Source organism: Pleurodeles waltl, chromosome 8 (genome assembly GCF_031143425.1).
Source record: "Pleurodeles waltl isolate 20211129_DDA chromosome 8, aPleWal1.hap1.20221129, whole genome shotgun sequence".
Taxonomy (NCBI): Eukaryota; Metazoa; Chordata; class Amphibia; order Caudata; family Salamandridae; genus Pleurodeles; species Pleurodeles waltl.
Window position 1 is genome coordinate 813,651,803 of NC_090447.1, and position 18,967 is coordinate 813,670,769.

The 18,967-nt window shown below is 46.3% G+C and overlaps 1 protein-coding gene across 3 annotated transcripts in view; it reads right to left on the reverse strand.

Moving 5' to 3' along the window:
- Positions 1-18,967, reverse strand: part of CLYBL (citramalyl-CoA lyase) — a 1,509,930-nt gene that overhangs the window by 643,841 nt on the left and 847,122 nt on the right. The window lies entirely within an intron of this gene.

Below are 18,967 nucleotides of genomic sequence, written 5' to 3' on the forward strand. Positions count from 1 at the left end.
AGAGCAATGTTGCACATTCATGGGCTAAGAACATCCATAACCAACTACAGACAAAGGAAAATAATAACCGAAAATGAAGGAGGGGAAAGCAGGGCAGGGATCAATCCACACACAGCAGCCATAGCGCAGCGAGGCCCTCATCAGCCACAACGCCACATGCGCGGCCAACCAGCGCAAATCCACAAAGGCTCTACCGCAGGGACTCCAGATAAGTACGCAGCGGCCCCCAAATATCCCACGGCCGAGCACCCTCAGGGGCCAATTCCCAAAAAGTCATCAATTGTTCATGACAGAACGAGGCGTCACGCAACCAATCAGACCCACGGGGAGCCCGGCCGCGACCTCAGCACATCGCCACCCTGCGCTTCGCAAGCAGCAGCAGTATGCCCACCAACCGCCTGTGGGCCGACGGCACCTCCTCCACATATCCTAGCAACGCCAGCTTAGGGGAAAAAGGCAGCCGCAGACCACTTATCTCCTCGATCGTTTCCATTACCTTCATCCAATAGGTGCAGACATCACCACAGGTCCAAGCTAGGTGCAGAAAGCCAGCATCCGGGGCACAGCATCGCTCACAGTTCGTATCACCACGCAGGCCCATAGCATAGAGGCCCCTGGGGGTGTAGTACATGCGATGCAGAAATTTGAAATGGATAAAACGCAGCCTGTAGTTGGGAGATAGTGCCCGCATATGCGCACAGCATTTCCTCCACATCTCCTCTGTAATAATCTCCCCCACATCCGCCTCCCAATGGGCCTTAACAGCCATCCCAGCTCCGCCCTGTGGATCCTGTAAACAATCATATAATTTAGTAATCAGCCTACCCGGCGACTGCGCCCAGCACAGCACTTCCAGAGCCTGACATACCGACGGCATCTCAGAAAGAGCCGCAAAGCGCGCACGCAGCATCGCACAGACATGCAACACGTACAGCCGATGCAGCACGGTATCGCAACCGGCCCCCAGCACAGCCTCCATAGAGACCAACCGCCTGTTCTCAAACCAGTCGCCCAGCTCATCAAGATCAGAATCACGAAGAAAGTCGCGTAATCGTGTATCACTAAACATCCTTTTGTACGCGACATCCAGTACCGACATGGAGGGAGCAAACGGCACCTCCACCCCGGACCTTCGCAGCATCGCAATCCACGCCCTAATAGTGCACTGGACCATACTCACGCCACTCACCCTACGACGAGGGAGAGCCTCCAGCACCCTGGACAGACAGTTGGGCCACACCGCATCGCTTTCAGGCCCCAGCTGCGGTACATACCGAATGGGGTGCAACCAGTAATAAGCAAAGTGGGCATGAGCGCAATAGTAATAAAGCTCCAAGTCGGGAGTGGCAAGCCCACCCAGCTCAAAAGGCAGCGTCAGCGTCTCCCAGGAGACCCTGGGCTGTCCACCCGCCCAGACCAGGCATACCAGCACAGATCGAAGGCGCTGCATAAAGCTCGCAGTGAGAATAAGAGGCAGATTCACGAACAAGTATAGGAATTTAGGCACCACCACCATTTTTGCAACCGCAATGCACCCTATGAGCGAAAGCGCCAACGAGCACCACGCCTCAGCCTTGTCCTCCAACCAAGCAATCACCCTGTCATAATTAGCCATCCAAAGTGTTTCCACATCCCGGCTGACCCAAACATCTAGATAGAGCACCGGGCCATCCGCCCATCCAATCGGATACCGGGAGGAAAACTCCACCATCCCCGCCGAGAGGGGCAGCACCACCGACTTGGACCAGTTAATCGCAATACCGGAGAGGCTGCCGAATTGTACAATCTCATCCAGAAGCACACCTAAGTTTTTCTGTGGCTAGCTCACATACAGCGCTATGTCATCAGCATACAAAGAAAGCAAAATGGGCCGCTGTTGGAACGGGAGCCCTCTCTTATTAGGATGTTGCCTCAGATACGCCACAATAGGCTCCATTGCAACTGCAAATAGCAGTGGAGAAAGGGGACACCCTTGTCTAGTCCCCCGAGCAATCCGAAAGGGTCCAAAAACACTGTCATTTAGTCACAGTCTGGCCATGGGTTCTGAGTACAGCAAACGGATCAATTTCACAAAACGCGCACTCATGCCCACTCACGCAAGCAGCGCAAACATGTACTCCCACGCAAAAGCCTCAGTGGCATCCAAAAAGACGGCCGCCGCATCCTCCTCAGCCTAAATCGTACTTGCAATCGCAAAATACGTGCGCAAATTATGAGAAGTGGATCTACAAGGTACAAATCTGGACTGATCCAGCAGTACCAATTTCGGAAGCAACGGTTGTAGCCATGTCGCAATCATCTTGGCCAGGATTTTATTATTAATATTGATCATGGAGAGCGGGCGATATGAGTCACAGCAGTGCGGATCTTTACCCGGCTTTAGAATCGTAACAATCAAAGCCTCTTGCAAAGAGACAGGCAGAACCCCAGTCTCCATGGATTTGGTATATACCACCAAAAGGGGCCAATATGTCGGCGTATTCCTTATAGAACGCAGGAGTCAGACCATCTAGCCCAGGGGCCTTATCTCCAGGCAAACTGCGTATAGCACCAGAACCTTCTCAACAGTGAAGGGGCATCTAAGTAAGATCGATGTGCATCGTCGAACCAGAGTAAGGAGATTTCAGAAAAGTAGTCCTGAGCCACATTGGTATCCAGCCCAGTAGGCGCCGCATAGAGATCCATGAAGAATTTGGTGAAAACCTGCATTACGCCGTCTGTCCCCACCACTCGCTCCCCCTCCGCGCTATCAATCTCAGTGACATAATTACTAGCCCAGGGCCGACGTAGCATATGTGCCAGCATGCGCCCGGCTCTCTCACCTTCGCCATATCATCACGCTCTGGCATATTTCCCCAAGAAGCAAACTTCCCGAAGCGAGGCCTTCTCGTACCACGACACAGCCTCCCGTAAATCCACCAGCGCGGCACCTGACCAGCTCATTGCCAAACTTCTCTCAAGCTCCGCAATCTGACCCTCCAAGTCAGCCAACTCCATGTTGTTTCGCGAGGCAGACTCTGCGGATCACCACCTTAAAAGCCTCCCATAAAGTACCCGCCGAGCTCCAGAGCCGCGATTTTCAGCAAAGCAGTGAATTATGGCATCACGAACGTCGAAAAGAAATTCAGCATCTCTCAGCGCCCCATGAGGAAGGCGCCACAAACGCGCTCGTCTAGGCCCGCCAGGGACTGCCAGCATCAACTTGACCGGCGAGTGATCTGACAAGGTTTGCGCCATATGCTCCACCGACTGCGCCCAGAGCTCCACGTCCTTCGAACCAAGCCAACGATCAATGCGGGACCAACTACTATGAGCATAGTTAATACACGTACCCTCCAGGGCAGTTGCATGCTTCACCCTCAATAAGTCCACCAAGGTGCCCTCCAGCATAATGGACGACAGAGCCCCAGCAGCAGAAACATGCTGCGGCCGAGCCCTACTCTCCCGATCCAACACAGGATCTAGACCAACATTGAAATTGCCCCTCCAGAGTATTGTGCCGCTGCCCAGCGAATCAACCAAACCCCACACCTCGCTGAAGAATTCGGGGTCGTCTGTGTTCGGGCCATAAACCGAGACGAGTCGACAGGCTCTGTCCAACAGCATGCCACGCATCAAGACATATCGGCCATTTGGGTCCACAATGACTCTCTGAGTGCGCCACTGGAATCCCCTGCGAATCAAAATCGCCACCCCACTAGCATAGCTTGAAAACACCGCACAATGACATTCGCCAATCCAGCCAGCCCTTAACTGATGCTGCGTATCCGCCACCAAATGAGTCTCCTACAACATGCATATATCTATGGCCTGGCGCTTAACATAAGCTGACATAGGTTGCACCTTGCGTCCGTCACTCAAGCCACGCACATTCCAAGTAAGACATCTGACCAATGTCTCACCTCCCAGCATCATTAACTCAATCCAACAGGAACGTGGCACAGCCGCAGCCCCCCACCGAGCCAGGCAGCCCCATAAAAGGAGAGAAGTGAAAAGGGAGGGAACAAAAAGTTACAGAAAAGCCAAAACAAGAACATACAAACCCCACCACCCACGCAGACCCCCCAACCGGGTCACAGCATATAACCCACCTCCCCCCCCCAAAACATCAACACCCACAATTTTATCATATATCAAATATACAGGACTCATCCAAGGGGCGTGAGCTGAGCCATCCAACCCGCTACCCCAATCGGGACAGGGGAAAGAGGGCAAACGGGCCATCCAGAAGCCAAACAATGGGGCGGTCAATTGGGCAGCACCACCGAGCAGTGCCACCCAGCAATTATAGAGAAAGGAGGACAACCCCAGAAAACATCACCCATTCCCATCTAATTAGTGTCACTCAGGTCTGCATTTCCAGTCCCAGGAACACTCAGGGTCACAGCCGCTGATCTCCTAGGCACCGTTTTAGCAAACTTAGCCGCAAGCTTTGGATCTGTGAAAAAGAGCAGTTTACCACCATAGTGCACTCTCAGTTTTGCCGGCTAAATGAGGGAGAATTTAGCGTCAGTTTGACTAAGGGCACCCTTAACCGGCAGGAACGCTCGTCGCGCAGCCTGCACAGTAGGAGTATAGTCTGGAAAAATATTCAACTCAGTGTTCTTGAAAATCACAGGCCTGCGCTCCCTGGCCAGACTGAGGACAGTGTCTCTATCTCAGTAATTCAGTAAACGCACAATGACTGGGTGCGGCGGGGTGCCAGGCGGGGGCCGATGACCCAAAGACCTATGCGCTCGCTCAACCACCAGCATCTTGGAGAGTTCTCCAGGAAAAAGCTCCGTCAGCATAGCCTCCACAAAGTCCTCCATCCTGCCCTTATCCGTAGATTCCGGGAGGCCCACTATGCGAATATTGTTGCGGCGCGATCCAGCCTCAAGGTCCTCATTTTTATTCCGTATGACCTCAAGCACCCGCTCCATGCGGATCAACTGTTCCCGATCACCAGAACGTTGGTCCTCTAGCTCCGAGGCGCGTGTCTCCAGATGGTCAAACCGGGCATCATGATCGTCCACCCTGGCCTTAATGCGGTCTAGCTGCGCTGTCAAATGATCCAGCTTGGCGTCAATGCCAGCAAGGCTGCCCTTAAGATCAAGGAACATAGCCTTAATCGAGGTCTCCGAAGCTCCTTCGCCAGCAGGTACTTCTCCAAGGTTAGAGGCAGAGGAGACATCCCTCTTTTTCCCACCCTCAAAGGAGATCTCGGCCTGTTTCTGATCCGACTTGCACATATTCGAGCCGCAGACAGAGTACAAGAAAAACACGAGCTCCGTTTATCATACAAAAAGCGGCAGGCCAGGGGGGGCACACCAGAGTCAACTCCGGGCTCCTTAAAAAGAAATGCGACTCAGCAGCCCAGGCCCACTAACCCACCTCAGGCCTGACAGGCACCACCACCAGTCAGCCCTGCGCCCCCACCAGCAGCGAATCACTCCAGAGCCACAAATGGATCCATCGATGAGCCAGCTCCTCAAGGCCACCCAGCTTCAAACAGCTGCGGCAAACTCCCACTCGGCCCTACCACACGGAGAGGTCACACAGTCTTCCAGAAAAAAAAAAAAAGGTAGCAGCCAGGAGTGAGGAGAGAAATGACAGTTTGCGCAGTCTTTCTAGGTCTCAGTCCATCTCCCTGGCTCGACCCAGCCGGCGAAAGCTGAGCCCAGCAACCGGGCCCAAGGGAGGCCCCACGCAGCCACAAGACCACCGGGCCCCGAATCCACAAGCGCGGTCGCCCCCGCTCACCTCCTCAACCTGCCGCACCGCAGAATGCCCGATCGGCACACCGCAAGATAGCCAGGCCCCCTCCGCTCTCGACAGAGCCAGCCCCGTCGTCCCAGCCGCTCCAGCAATCACCTCGATAGCCAGCACAGACCCAGCTCCTGCGGCCCAGGCAGTTCGGGAGATCCAAGTCATGAGGGCCCCCGCGCGCCGGCAGCTGAAAGGACCGCGGCTCGATACCGCCGCCAAACCGGTCCAAGAGGGCAGAGCACCGTGCTCACCCCAAGCCCCGGGCACCACAGCTACAACTGCACCACGCCCCCGGAAGCCCGCCAGCAGTGCCGCAAGGCCCTGCAGTTGGGTCCAGAAGCTGCGGGCCGTGCCCCTGCAAGGGCCCGCTCCCGGCAAGGCGGATTGAATAACAGCGGCCGCACACCGATAATCCAGCCGCAGACAGCACTCCTCAGCTCTCCGATCTCCCAGGGGGGCCAGGCTTAAAAATCAGCTCACACGTATCGCCCTAGCAGGATAAATGCAGGAAAAAGGCCCGATGCCCAGCAGAGCCTCACGTTGTGACGGCCATCGTGCTAGCAGGCCAAGCTATGTAATCATTCTTCTACCACTATGATGTAATGTGCTATCTCAGTAGTATGCACAGCATTGAAGTGTGTTATTTATAAATATGAATAGATGTTGATATTGGAAGACAACTGGCATATTTGCCTGGACCCAGGCTTTGATTCTGAAGTGTGTGGGTACTATTAAGTTACTTAAGGGGATGTTAAATGCAACTGTAAAAATTAAAGACAGAAGTGAGATTTAAGATTCACTTGAATATTATACAGTGCACTAACTTTACAGTGACACGAACATTTACTTCCCGTCACTCAGTCCTGAACCTTCTCTGAGATTAGTGATTAAATGACTCAAAACTAGGTGAAGAACAAACATGTTTTGAGTAGGTTCATTCAGAATAAAATTCATTAGTGTTTTCTGGGGCAGCTCTTTTAGTAATATGAAGAGCATGAATAACTGGATCTTTTTTATTTCAAAAACTTGGTCAAGTGACGACAAATTGGGCATGACAATGTTTGACGCCATTTTCTTTTAAATAAAGAATAAATCTTTTCATTCCTTTTTGGATAAGTGAGTTAAATGCTTTATGAATCTGAATATGCAAAGTAAAAAAAAAGATTTATCCCAAGCTGGTACACATGGGTCAAAAACAAGGGTCAGACAAAAACAGTTCATCCATGCCCTGGGGGAACTAACAATAATTCCTGAAAAGGGAATATGCAAATCAATGTGATATGTGAACCCAGGTTTTGAAGCCATCCAGCATTAGTACCAAAAGCAACAAGCACTGGCAAAGCCAATAGATCTCGTCTATGCAAGAGCTACAGGCTTTTTAGACATGTTGTTCACCAGCTAGGCTGCTGTTCTGCATGGCTAAAGGTTAGTGGTATAGCGGAGAGTGTCATGGAGTGTCAGAGAGTGGAATGGCAAATAGTGGAATAAAGTGTTATAGAGTGGAGTGGCAGAGAGTGTCTTGTATTGGAGTGGCATAGTGTGGAGTCGAGTTGAGTGGTATACATTGGAGTGACAGAGTATAGAGTGTTGCAGAGTATAGTGGCATAGAGTGCAGTGCACTGAATTCAGCAACATACAGTGCAGCATTAGTAGAATGCAGTGGTGTAGGTCAGAGTGGTGCATAGTAAAGTGCAGTGATGCAAAGTGGAGCAGTACAGAGTGGAGTGGCACAGAATGGCGTGGTGCAGAGTGGAATGTGCAGAGTGGTGTGGCATAGAATGGTGTAGGGCAGAATGGAATAGAGTAGAGTGGTGCAGAGTAGAGTAGAGTGACAGAGTGCAGTGTCATAGATTAGAGTGGTGTAGAGTAGAATGGTGTAGAGTGGTGCAGAGTGGAGTGGTGTAGAGTTGAGTGATGCAGACAGCAGTGGTGCGCAGTAGAGTCAAGTGGCATACAGTGCAGTGACAGAGTGGAGTAGTGCAGAGTAGAGGGGTGTAGAGTTCAGTGGCAGAGTGTGCAGTGTTGCACAGCAGAGTGACAGAGTGCAGTGGTGTAGAGTGTATACAGTGGCGTATATAGCAGTGGCACAGAGTATGGTATTGCGGTGTAGAGTGCAATGGTGTAAAGTGCAATGACAAAGTGCAGTAATTCAGAGTAGAGTGCAGTGGCATAGAGTGGAGTAGAGTGGTGTAGATTGGAGTATAGTGGTGTTTCAGAGTAGAGTTAAGTGGCGTATAGTGGAGTGGTGCAGGGTACAGTGCAATTGCATAGAGTGGCATAGAGTGTAATGACGTAAAGTGGTATAGAGAACAGTGGCATACAGTGCAGTGGTGCAGAGTACATTAGAGTGGTGTACAGTGGATTGGCGTAGAGTGCATGGGCATAGAGTTGAGTGTTACAGAGCAAAGTGCATTGGTTTAAAGAATATTGGCATAGAGTGCAGCATTGCAGAGTGGCGTACAGTACAGTGGCATAGAATGGAGTTGTGCAGAGTAGATTTGGTGTGGCATAGACTGGAGTGGTGTAGAGTGCAGTGGTGAAAAGTGGAGTGGAAAACAGTGCATTGGCATACAGTAGAGTAAGGAAGAGTAGAGAAGTGTAGAGTGCAGTGGCGTAGAGTGGAGTGGCGCAAAGTGCTTTGAGGTGGAGTGGTGTAAAATGGAGTGGTGCAGAGTAGAGTCAGTGGTGTGGAGTGGTGCAAAACAGTGTGTAGTGGCACTGAGTAGAGTATTCATGGTGTGGTAGCATACTGCCATTACAGGCAACATATTTTCAGTTGAAATGACCATTACATTTGCACATTTGCACAGACATACAGTTTTTCTAATAAATCGATACAGTGCACAGACACAAATGTGTGGAAATTGCATTACCTAGTTTAATGATTTTGTATTTTCTTCCACCACACTTCAGAAATAACAAAAAATGTACTTCATTTGTGCATTCATAATTCTGATATATTCTGAAATACTTACACTGTTCACTTAAATGGTGCAGTATACTAGAAAAAAACTTTTTACAAACTCCAGTATTCAGCAAGATTGTCACATAAATGCTCTTGATAGGAAGTCAGAGAAAGAAAAGTAAACAACCTCCCTTGGAAGACGGAGCCTGACATTTGACCTCGGTCTTTGAATGCACAAAAATGTTACGAGATAAGAACGAGATTTAAGGGCCTGTTAACATAAAGCGAGTTTGCGGAAGAATACAGAAAACATGGTTTAGGCAACAGGAGGGACAAACTAAAGCATGGAGAGCCTAAACCAATTGGAAAGCCAGAAAGTGTGAGTTACAAACCACAAAGCCAATAGTTATCAGCAAGCTGAACGCGTTCCTAGGTCAACTTTCTGAAAGTATCCAAGATGTCTTTAGCAAAACAGACAGCTGCACTGTCTGGTACACTGTGACCTAAAACCCCTCAACATAACAATATTACTGTATCCATCTGAATTACCCCAATTCTGCTCCTGAAACAGCTGAAGCTACACCTCTTAAAAAACACTACATCACGATGCAGGAGCAGTGCACCCCTGTTCACAGAAAGTAGCTATCACTCTGATCACTCCTCGACTTAATCCTTGCCCTTGACTCTATACAGTGCTTGTCTGCCTTTTGGATAGGTTCACGTATGGATATAATACACATATACATATATACACACACGATATATGATGCCTTCTTTAAAGGTGTGCTTTTGCCTTAGTCCTCTAAAGATGTGTGTGATAGATTTCTGCAGTGGTGCAAAATATGTTTAGAAGTCATGTCAGTAAAATCATTTTAATTTGTAACTGGATGGGAGAAGGGAAAGTGAAATGCAATTTTAGCTGAAAACATTTTAGGAAGTAACTCATCCTGATTGCCTGTCCTTAAAGATTCTTCAGAAGCATTTCACATGATCGACCATGACTATTTTCTTCACCTTTCTCACCTCCATGGGGATTAGCAAGGTCTTGAATTGGTTCTCATCTTTTCTCAAATAGTCTTTGTAAATGCAAAGTCCTCCAGATCTTCTTTGGCAGAAAAAAGTCTTGCAAATTTTGATTTGCTCATTGATGCTTTTCAACCTTACATGGACCACTGGTTAAACTACTGGGAAAACAATTAAATGAAATGTGTAGACTTATGTAGTGCAGCTTATCACCCGTGTGGGTATCCAGACGCTGTCCGTGGGCACAGGGAGATTAAGTGATTTGCACAGAATCACAGGACGCTATGCCGAAGCTGAGGCTCAAACCCAGATCCCCAGCTCCCAAGGAGGTCGCTCTGATCGCTGCACTACATCCTCTCCCCTGAAACAGCACACAAGTATTGATTCATCATTGCGTTACGACACCCAACTCTATTTTAGGTTCTCATCACTAGATGGACTCATCTGAAGGAAGAAAAAGAAAAAATAACTATCATAGTGCCACTGAGGTCTCCATGCCCACTCACTTCCTAAAACTAAGCCCCCGTCAATACAAGGTTCTTACTGTCTTCATCACCACTCCTCTCAACTTCTCACACAATCCTGGTTTACTCAATGAAGCAAATCAGCATCACCATTAATTCTATTATCTCCTGGATGTACTCTTGACTCCTCTCCAGCCTAAATACTTACTTCAAAGAAACTGCTAATGTCTTTACAAATCAGTGATATTGCTGGAGGGCAAAGGTCAGGTGCCACATCTATGAATATCCTGCCCCCTAAGCTCCACTTTTGTGGCCTACCACTAGTTACAGCGATCAAAATCAGACACTGCCATCTCTGCCTGGGAACAGCTAAATTGCTCCTGTTTAATGTCATGTTTTACTTGCATTCCCTAAGACTATTTGCTGTTTCCAGGATGATGCGTTTCTGTAGATGTATGAGGAGAAAAATAGTGAAGGGAGTGGTATGAAGAGGAGAACAGGAGTGATTGAGACACTCTGAAGACCTTGCCCCTTCTACAGACCATAGTAATGTTTAATTAACAGTCTGAAAAAGTTACGTTTATTTTGCATGTAAATGTATGTAATACGTCACTCTTACAAATGCATCCTCTATAGAAAGTAAAACCTCTACTTCCCACATACTTTCTACACAGCAGTTACTTGTCATTGTATGACTGGGTTCTGGTATCACTCTCCAGTGCGGTCACCTCACTTCTCATCTTGCTGCCCTCAGAGTGTATCTCCACTCAAATGAAATCCGCCTTTGGTATCTTTATGGTTATGAATCTATACCAACCTGCACACCTCTGGATAACACTGCCTCTTGCATTGAAACTGAAACACAATACTTGTTAATCACACTAATAAAATATCTACACACTCACAATGCCTGCCCCATCACACATGCCCCAATATATCACAATTCAGTGGGTAAACCCACAACCTGCAGGCCACACTCACATTGAATGTCCACCGAAGCTAGCCACGAAAAAGCCTATAGTCTACAGATTATACTCTGCACACTTAGCAACACTCTCCATGAAGCCAAGGAATTGGTGAATGGTGCACAAAACTGTGTAACGTACTATATATAACCTCCCCTTAAACTATCTTCTAAAGAATGTACAGTTTTCACTAAGAGCAAAATGTTTCAATTTCTTGACATTCTCTTCTACAGAAAAGCTGAAACCTCCCCACCAATCTTTTCTGCAAATGCCCCCAGATTATTACACTTCACCCTTTCAAGCCGCATTTATCCACCATATTCGCGATCTGTTCACGAAGACCTGTTCGGGCTGGACTGTTCCCATAAGGAACAGGGTCAAGACTGATTTGCATATGGATGGGTCCAAACTGGGGTGGCATGGTGAGCAAAAGAACGATGGATTAAACCCAGATCTGTGACTGGGGGTGAGTGTTTGCATTGTTCAGCACTCCGTCCATCATCCTTTTGTGTTGCTAAAGTTGCCCTAAGTGGGAAGGGTATGCTCAGACGTGGGTCGCTTGCTCACTGTGCTACTGGATTTAAGCTAGCCTGGCTGATGGAGGGTGATACCCTGAAACCGGCCCCAGGATGCTTGTTTCCGGTCTAGGGAGAACTTGGCCTGGTAGTTCGGGCTGGACTGTTCCCATGAGGAACAGGGTCAAGACTGATTTGCATATGGCTGGTTCCAAACTGGGGTGGCATGGTGAGCAAAAGAACGATGGATTAAACCCAGATCAGTGGCTGGGAGTGAGTGTTTGCATTGTTCAGCACTCCATCCGTCATCCTTTTGTGTTGCTACTATTACATGTTATCTTGGCTTCATGTACATTTTATCTTTTCACCTGAATCCCACACAATGCCCCCATTACTCTGGTCTTGCTTCCTTTTTAGAGCCCCATTCCATTGTTTGCCTGCTTTCATGCTCCCTGATTTTTTTTTCTTTTTGCATTCAAATCAATACCACGGTCCAATAGTGCACATAGGCTACTGTTTCGACTTTGCACAATGCAAATTTATTTCTTGTATCTTTGTGTTCACAACGTTTTCTCCTATTTATCTACAACATGTTTTCTTTTTTTATGTACAGCTACCTCTCGGTTTAGAAATGTAGTAAACTTCCAATTATATAAAATCTTGAAGATAGGTGATTTCAATTCACTACACTTAATGAATATCTAGTACAAATTACTTTTTACAATACATTGTGAAGACCCTGGTGCACACCTAAACGAGCCCAAAAAGCAAGTCATTTTTTACAAGCATTCCCATATTTTTCGCTGGCCCACTTGTAAATAAATAGCAGTTTATCTCAGTCAAGATAATAAAATGCAAATAAAATTACATTTCGTAGGATAGATCAGGCACTAGCGCTGGGTTACTTCGTTAAGTGAGCGGAGTTTCCCACAGCAACCTAAAGTTGCATTCTGCAGCTGCAGGAAGGAAAATTGTGACGTCAATCTGATTTGAGGACAAGAAGTTCTATTTGTGATTGTTATTATTCTATTGTCTTGATAAGCATATATGTTCACTAATCAAATAGACTCCGTATTTTTGTTGGTTGCTTCCGATCTTTTTATGGGAACAATACATTGAATTTACTCAAGCTTCTCGGAATAATGGCACATTCTCTTACAATGTGTTTGCATTTTATGAAAATGCTTTTCCATAAACTACTATTCCGTGCACTATGCTTCTGAACAGTGCCGGATTACCAAATAGGCAAAATAAACACCGATCTATGGGCTTTAGTCCTTTTAGAGGCCCCACGACAACGGGTCAAACAGCATATTGATTTGATCTTGAAAGAAAATTGTAATCAAGCTTTTTAAAATTGTTTCCAAAAGATAGAAACAAATAAATCAACTAAAAGAAACAGAAACTTTACATTAAAGACTCTATAGAGAATATATTGTATTAATGTAATGTACCCATTAACAACTTAAAGTACATAAACCATAGACATCAGATTCACAGAACAGTTTATCTCTTAAAAAGTTCATTCATCTTCTGTGAGTTGTCACTTTATAAAATTGTTAAAAAAAAAAAATCGGTGCAAAGTTCCTAGCCTTCTGCAATAAAATTGGTTTATTAAAATTGTTGGTTGGTAAAATTTAAAACTATTAGTAGATGATTTGCGGGGGGAGAAATTTCGACTGCCCAGGGGCATCCACAGGGTTTAATCCTGCACTGCTTCTGAACTTCTCCTTCTGACTAAAATTTGGAATCACCTACCGGAAGAGCAAAAGTATGAAGGCACATCCTTGTAAGGCACTACTCAGATAATTCTAAGCAAAAATGTGCGATAGCAGGAACCAAGAGGACTCCACCCATGTATCAGATGCAAGGCGTGTAATACAGTCGCTATATATTGGAATATGAAGTGCCCTTCAGCCAAAACCCTCATACAATAAAGAAATATATAATATGCCAATCTGATGCTATTGTATACTGCATAGAAGGCCCCTGTAATAAAAGATATATAGTAAGCACCATATTTCAATTTAACAAAAAAAAGTGGATTTTAGAGCATATCCAAGCTATTAAAAACAATGATCCAAAACCTAGTAGCCTGTCATTTCCAAACATTGCATCATAGGTACGAGACCAACATGATTTTCTTTGGACTACACGGAGTGATGAAACATCCCAGGGAAGGGGACAGCTGCCACGAGCTACGAAAACTAGAGTATATGAACATGTGGGACTTAGTAGCAGTGGGGAGTTAGCAATCCATTTACCATCATGGACTTGTAATTGAACGACCTGGATTGAATTTTACTGCTATGTTGTCTTGACTTACTATGATATTTTGACTTGGGAATGACACTTGAGAACAAAATGTATCATAGAATAACGTAATGTGTGAATATGCTATTAATTAGAAGGGAGGCATATTGAAGAGCAAGATGATGCTCAAGAGTTATATACATTCGGGGAAAATCCCTTGCAGCACGTACATTCATAAAGAAAACTGGACATCCCACTTGGGCAAGATGACAGAAGAGATGATCGGATGTGCCACTAATACAGTGAAGAACATACTTGGGCATGGTCCAATGAAACACCTCTTTTATCTTCAACAACAAATATAAATGACCCGCTTTGCCTCCCAGTTAAACATGTATGACAAATTTTTGTTGTAGCAAGTTATCACTTTAGGAAGAGAGAAGAAAAAAATACTTAAAATGTATGCAGTATGTTCTCTATGTCTACCATGTCACTTGTTTAAATACACTTTTTTCACAATGGACCTGTCCATGAACAAGGCTTGCAGGGCCGAGCCAAAACTCGTTGGGTTCGTGTATCATTGCAGAGGAGCAGAGTGTTTTGGATATTTCAGTGGACATCCATACCTGCACACGAAGGTCAACTCATCAGGGTTGTGTCAATGGATAACTCTTAAATGACAAAGTGTCTATGTATGTTTGTTTGTGTGTGGGCCTGAGTATAGTTAGTGAGTTCAGAGATTCCTTAGGAAGAGCGTTTTTTTGTTTTGCTAAAAACTTTGGTGCAGTTTGACAAATCTGCATGAAACTTTCCCAAAAATTATAAATGTTACTCCACCTCAGCTCCTTACTACACTGATCCATCAAGCAGGGGGCAAGGTAAAGTGGAGGAGGAGAATATACCAAAACATTGATATCTCATGTAATTCTACTGGGGACATTTGATCTGCTTTGCTTTTCAATACAGAAAAACCTGTGAATGGATTTACACCAAATTTGGCAGTGCTAGACCGTCACTCAGAAAGCTTGCATTTTGTGATTTAGTGTAAATCTGTTCAGCCATTTATGAGAAATTTGTATTTAAAGAGGTGCTTGAATTGGGCTTGAAGAGGTAAAATTTAAGGTATATTTGTACGGGTGGGAGTTCAGGCTACCCTACAATAAAAAAAATAGAGCCCCCTAATTGGCCAAGGGAGCTTTTTGTCCTTTTTGGTACCAAAGGTCTGGTTCTGGTTTAGTGCTATTGAGCAATCTTATTGCCTGCAAACCAGAGAACAATGTTGCAGCCACCATGACAAGACTTGAGGACTAGTTCCTCGTGTCTTGAAAATGTTAAAAATATATATATGGTTTCAGGGGGCAGGTTAGGGACACCCAGACCCCCTGGCCCTTCTGGAGGGGATCCAGAAGGGCCATGGGTCAAAAGCGAGTATTGTAGTGCTCCTGCGGGTCCAATGACAGTTGCTGCTCAAGCTTCCACTTAATGGTATTGTGGTATTGTGGTACCGTGCAAGCATCACAGTACCATGAAGAGGAAGCTTGAGTGCCAGTACTGCGGAAGTATCGCAGGACCTGCAAAAAAATACAAAAATAAAATAACAAACCCAAATGTGCGTTAAGTGTCTGCGGGGGAATAGGCATAAGCTGGGTGTTGGGCACAGGGGCTCGCTAGAGGCTGGGCTCTGCAGCCAACACCCCACTGCACACAGTCCAAGGCTGTGCAAAGTGGGGGAGTTGGCTGAATATGTTGAGCCCATTCCCCTCCGAAATCCAGTGCAAAAACAATGGTTAACCCCTAAGCTGCTGATGTTTTTTTACCCTAGTGCTGATGTTTGGTGTACCTCATAATTAGGTCATCATAATATTTTTCCACAACATATATACAAGCCAAATTTGCATCCTTGTTTTTCGAACATCCTGCGGATACTATTGGTATCCAGGTTCTGTGGATTCCCAAAGGGGGAACTGATAAAATATCTGAACTACAGCTAAGTTTTGTTTCTTTTTGTGAAAAATGGGAAACAAGTGCTGGCTATGAAGTGACCTACAGTTACATATTCCTGAAATGTGCGCAAAATAATGAGTTTAGAAACAGTCTTCTTTGCAAACGGTCTTCTTTCTTGCACAGTGGCTTTCACTTGGAAGTCAAAAATGCACAGAAATCCAATTAATAATAAAAATGTTCTACTATTCTGAGTTCTCACACATCTCTCGATTTAAACAGCATGTGTGTGGCTGGACCCAGCGGCTGCAAAACATTCCATCTCAAAATGCGATCCTGAGACATCACAATTTATGCAGCAACATTAGCGCTTTTTAAAAATGTGTTGAGTGTTTATTTGGTACTAAGCTCAGTTGCCACTTAGGGAGAAATACCAAACCCAGACATTTCTTAAAACTAGACACTTCGGGGAATCCAGGGTGGTGTGTCATGGATGCCCACACCCTTTCTTACCTACAATGGCCTTCAAAACTTAAAATGCTGACAAAATTGATGAGTTCCAAAATCTGTAAGGAACAATACATTTTCTACTACCCACTCTTGCCCTGATAAATTCTTTACCCCACATATGTGGGTGGGCCCAAAGCCTATGACAGGAAAGAATCCAAAACTTAACATGGACAGATTACATTTTTTCCACTCAATCCAACCGCTTTTTCACACATTTGTAGATGTAGATTTCGGGCCTAAGCTTCTCCACCACCTAAGGAAAACTACCAAAACTTGACATTTGTGAAAGCTAGACACCCGGAGCAATTTAGAGTGGTGTGCCTTGTGTGGATCCTCCTACATTTTCTTATCCATAATGCTCTTGGAACCTCAGCAAAACACACACATTTTCCTCACATTTGTTTGATAAAGTTTCTTAATCTGCAAATTTCCTAACACCCAGCATTCCCAAACTTGTCCCGATGAAAAATTCGATCCCAATTGCATGGTAGGCCCAGCACCGACTACAGAAAAGGCTCCAAAACTCAACATGGATAGAAAAAATTTCCCACTCAACCTTTTATATTAATGAAGAAAGCTGTGGATTTTGGGTCAGGGATCAGCTCTCACCCAGGAGAATCTACCAAACACAGACAAAACTATACACCCTGGACAGGTAAACTGGGGGTAAACACCCTTCGATCTGCACCCTGTTTGGGGGGAGGGAGAAAGGCTATGATGGTCAGGTTGGGGGAGGAGTACAGGCCCATGTAGGGGCTGCTCACCCAATAAAAAGTGTTTTGCAGAAACCCTGGTGTCTAGGGGCCTACCTGCTCTTGTGGTGGGGAAGTAAACACCTCTAATCTAACACTGGGGAGCAGAGGGACTTTTGTGCCATGGCTGGGGTGGAGCACAGGTCCATGGCTATGGGGGCTAGTCCTCCCTCCATCCCCAGCAGTGACTTCCAGATTCCTTGGTACCTAGTGGGCTTTCTGTCTCCTGGGGCGGCAGATTAGGAGTAACACCCATAAAAACAGTTGTAGCAGGGTTTGTAGGAGCAAAGGCCCATGTAAATGGGGGTGGCACAAATCCCACAACTCAGAAAAACAGAGAACATTGTGTCCTTTCCAGGGCCACCTCTCCCGTGTGGATCAGAGCTTCGGAGGCAGAGGTATGCCCCTGGCACCGATCAAAAATAAAAGCAGGCCACATCATTAGCACAGTCTGCTTTCACTTTTGTTTTGCTGTGACGCAGGCATGCTAAGAGCTCTGGTGTTCCAGCAAAATGAAAACAATCAAACTTGAGACCCGTGCGAAGCTCTTTCCTCATGTATCTAGTGTGATTTGCACTACAGGAAACAGCACAACCCACTGACATTTCATAGCTGTGGAAAAGGCTGCTTTAATGAGATTGGTGCATATCACAATCCATATACAATGCTGGGCAACTGCCTTACAAAACTATGAACCTCACTATATATTGCTTAGTGAGTGCCAAACTGGCCTACCCTCCCACCCTTAATATTCTCTCCCCACAAACCCACCACTTAACTGCCCACCCCTGTAACTCTGCTCTACATCCTGAATTAACTTAATTCCTAAAACTGTAATTTTTTTTACTTCCTTCCTCCTACCGTCATGCCTACTCCCCCACTTTCAAGCTGCTTCCAACCATGCAAGACCTCTCGTCCAACCATACTGTATCGGCTCATCAGTGACAAGGTGTTTCAAAACAATTCCCTTGCACACCTGCTCCATACTTGCTGCCGCCAAGCCTGAAATACCCATTCTATCTTGCTAAAGAAAAGTGGGATGAGCGGGTGGGCAGACAAAATTGCTCTGCCTAGTACACTACCAGCCACCGTATCACCTTCCCTAAGTTTGGAAGCCCAAAGTACCACTATTTAATCCATCCCCGTCACCCCACTCTACTAGCATAGCCTAACCATGCTTACGTTTTCCTGGGCTGTACCAACATCCCAAAGTAGCCCCTTTTGGGCTATTAGGCCCAAACAACCCAAAATAGCCCCTACTGGGCTATAGGAAACAGCACCTTCCACTGACACTTCATAGGTATGGAAAAGGCTGCCTTAATGAAACAGATGCACATCAGAATCCATATATAATCCTAGGCAACTGCCTTACAAAACTATGAGCCTCACTATACATTGGTCAGAGACTGCCACATTGGCCAAGCACCCACCCTAATATTCCCTCCCCACAAACTCTACTCTACATACTGAACTAACTTAATTCCTAAAACTGTAAACCTTTTAACTTCCTGCCTTCTGCAATCATGTCTTTATTCAGAGTTTACAAGGGGAAAAGAGACAGGAGCAGGGCACAATAGGGAATGCAATGCTCCAACCCGTCTGCCCATAGCTGACATAAAAACAAGCGCTCATATGATACATAATCAGTGCAAAACACAGCAGTTGGGGCCGGGCCTAGAACAGTCGACGGGGATGGGTGAGCCAGGTGTCTCCACGAAAAGGGGACAGGGCAGAGGAGACAGGGGAGAGGGGAGAGGGCAGTGGAAAGTGGGGGGAGAAGATGGGGAGGAAAAGTGGGTGTGAGAGGTAGGCAGGTAAGGAGTGGGACTGGAGAAACTAAAACAAAAAAGGGTGGCAGGAAGACGATGCGCTAGGAGGTGGTGCAGGGCCG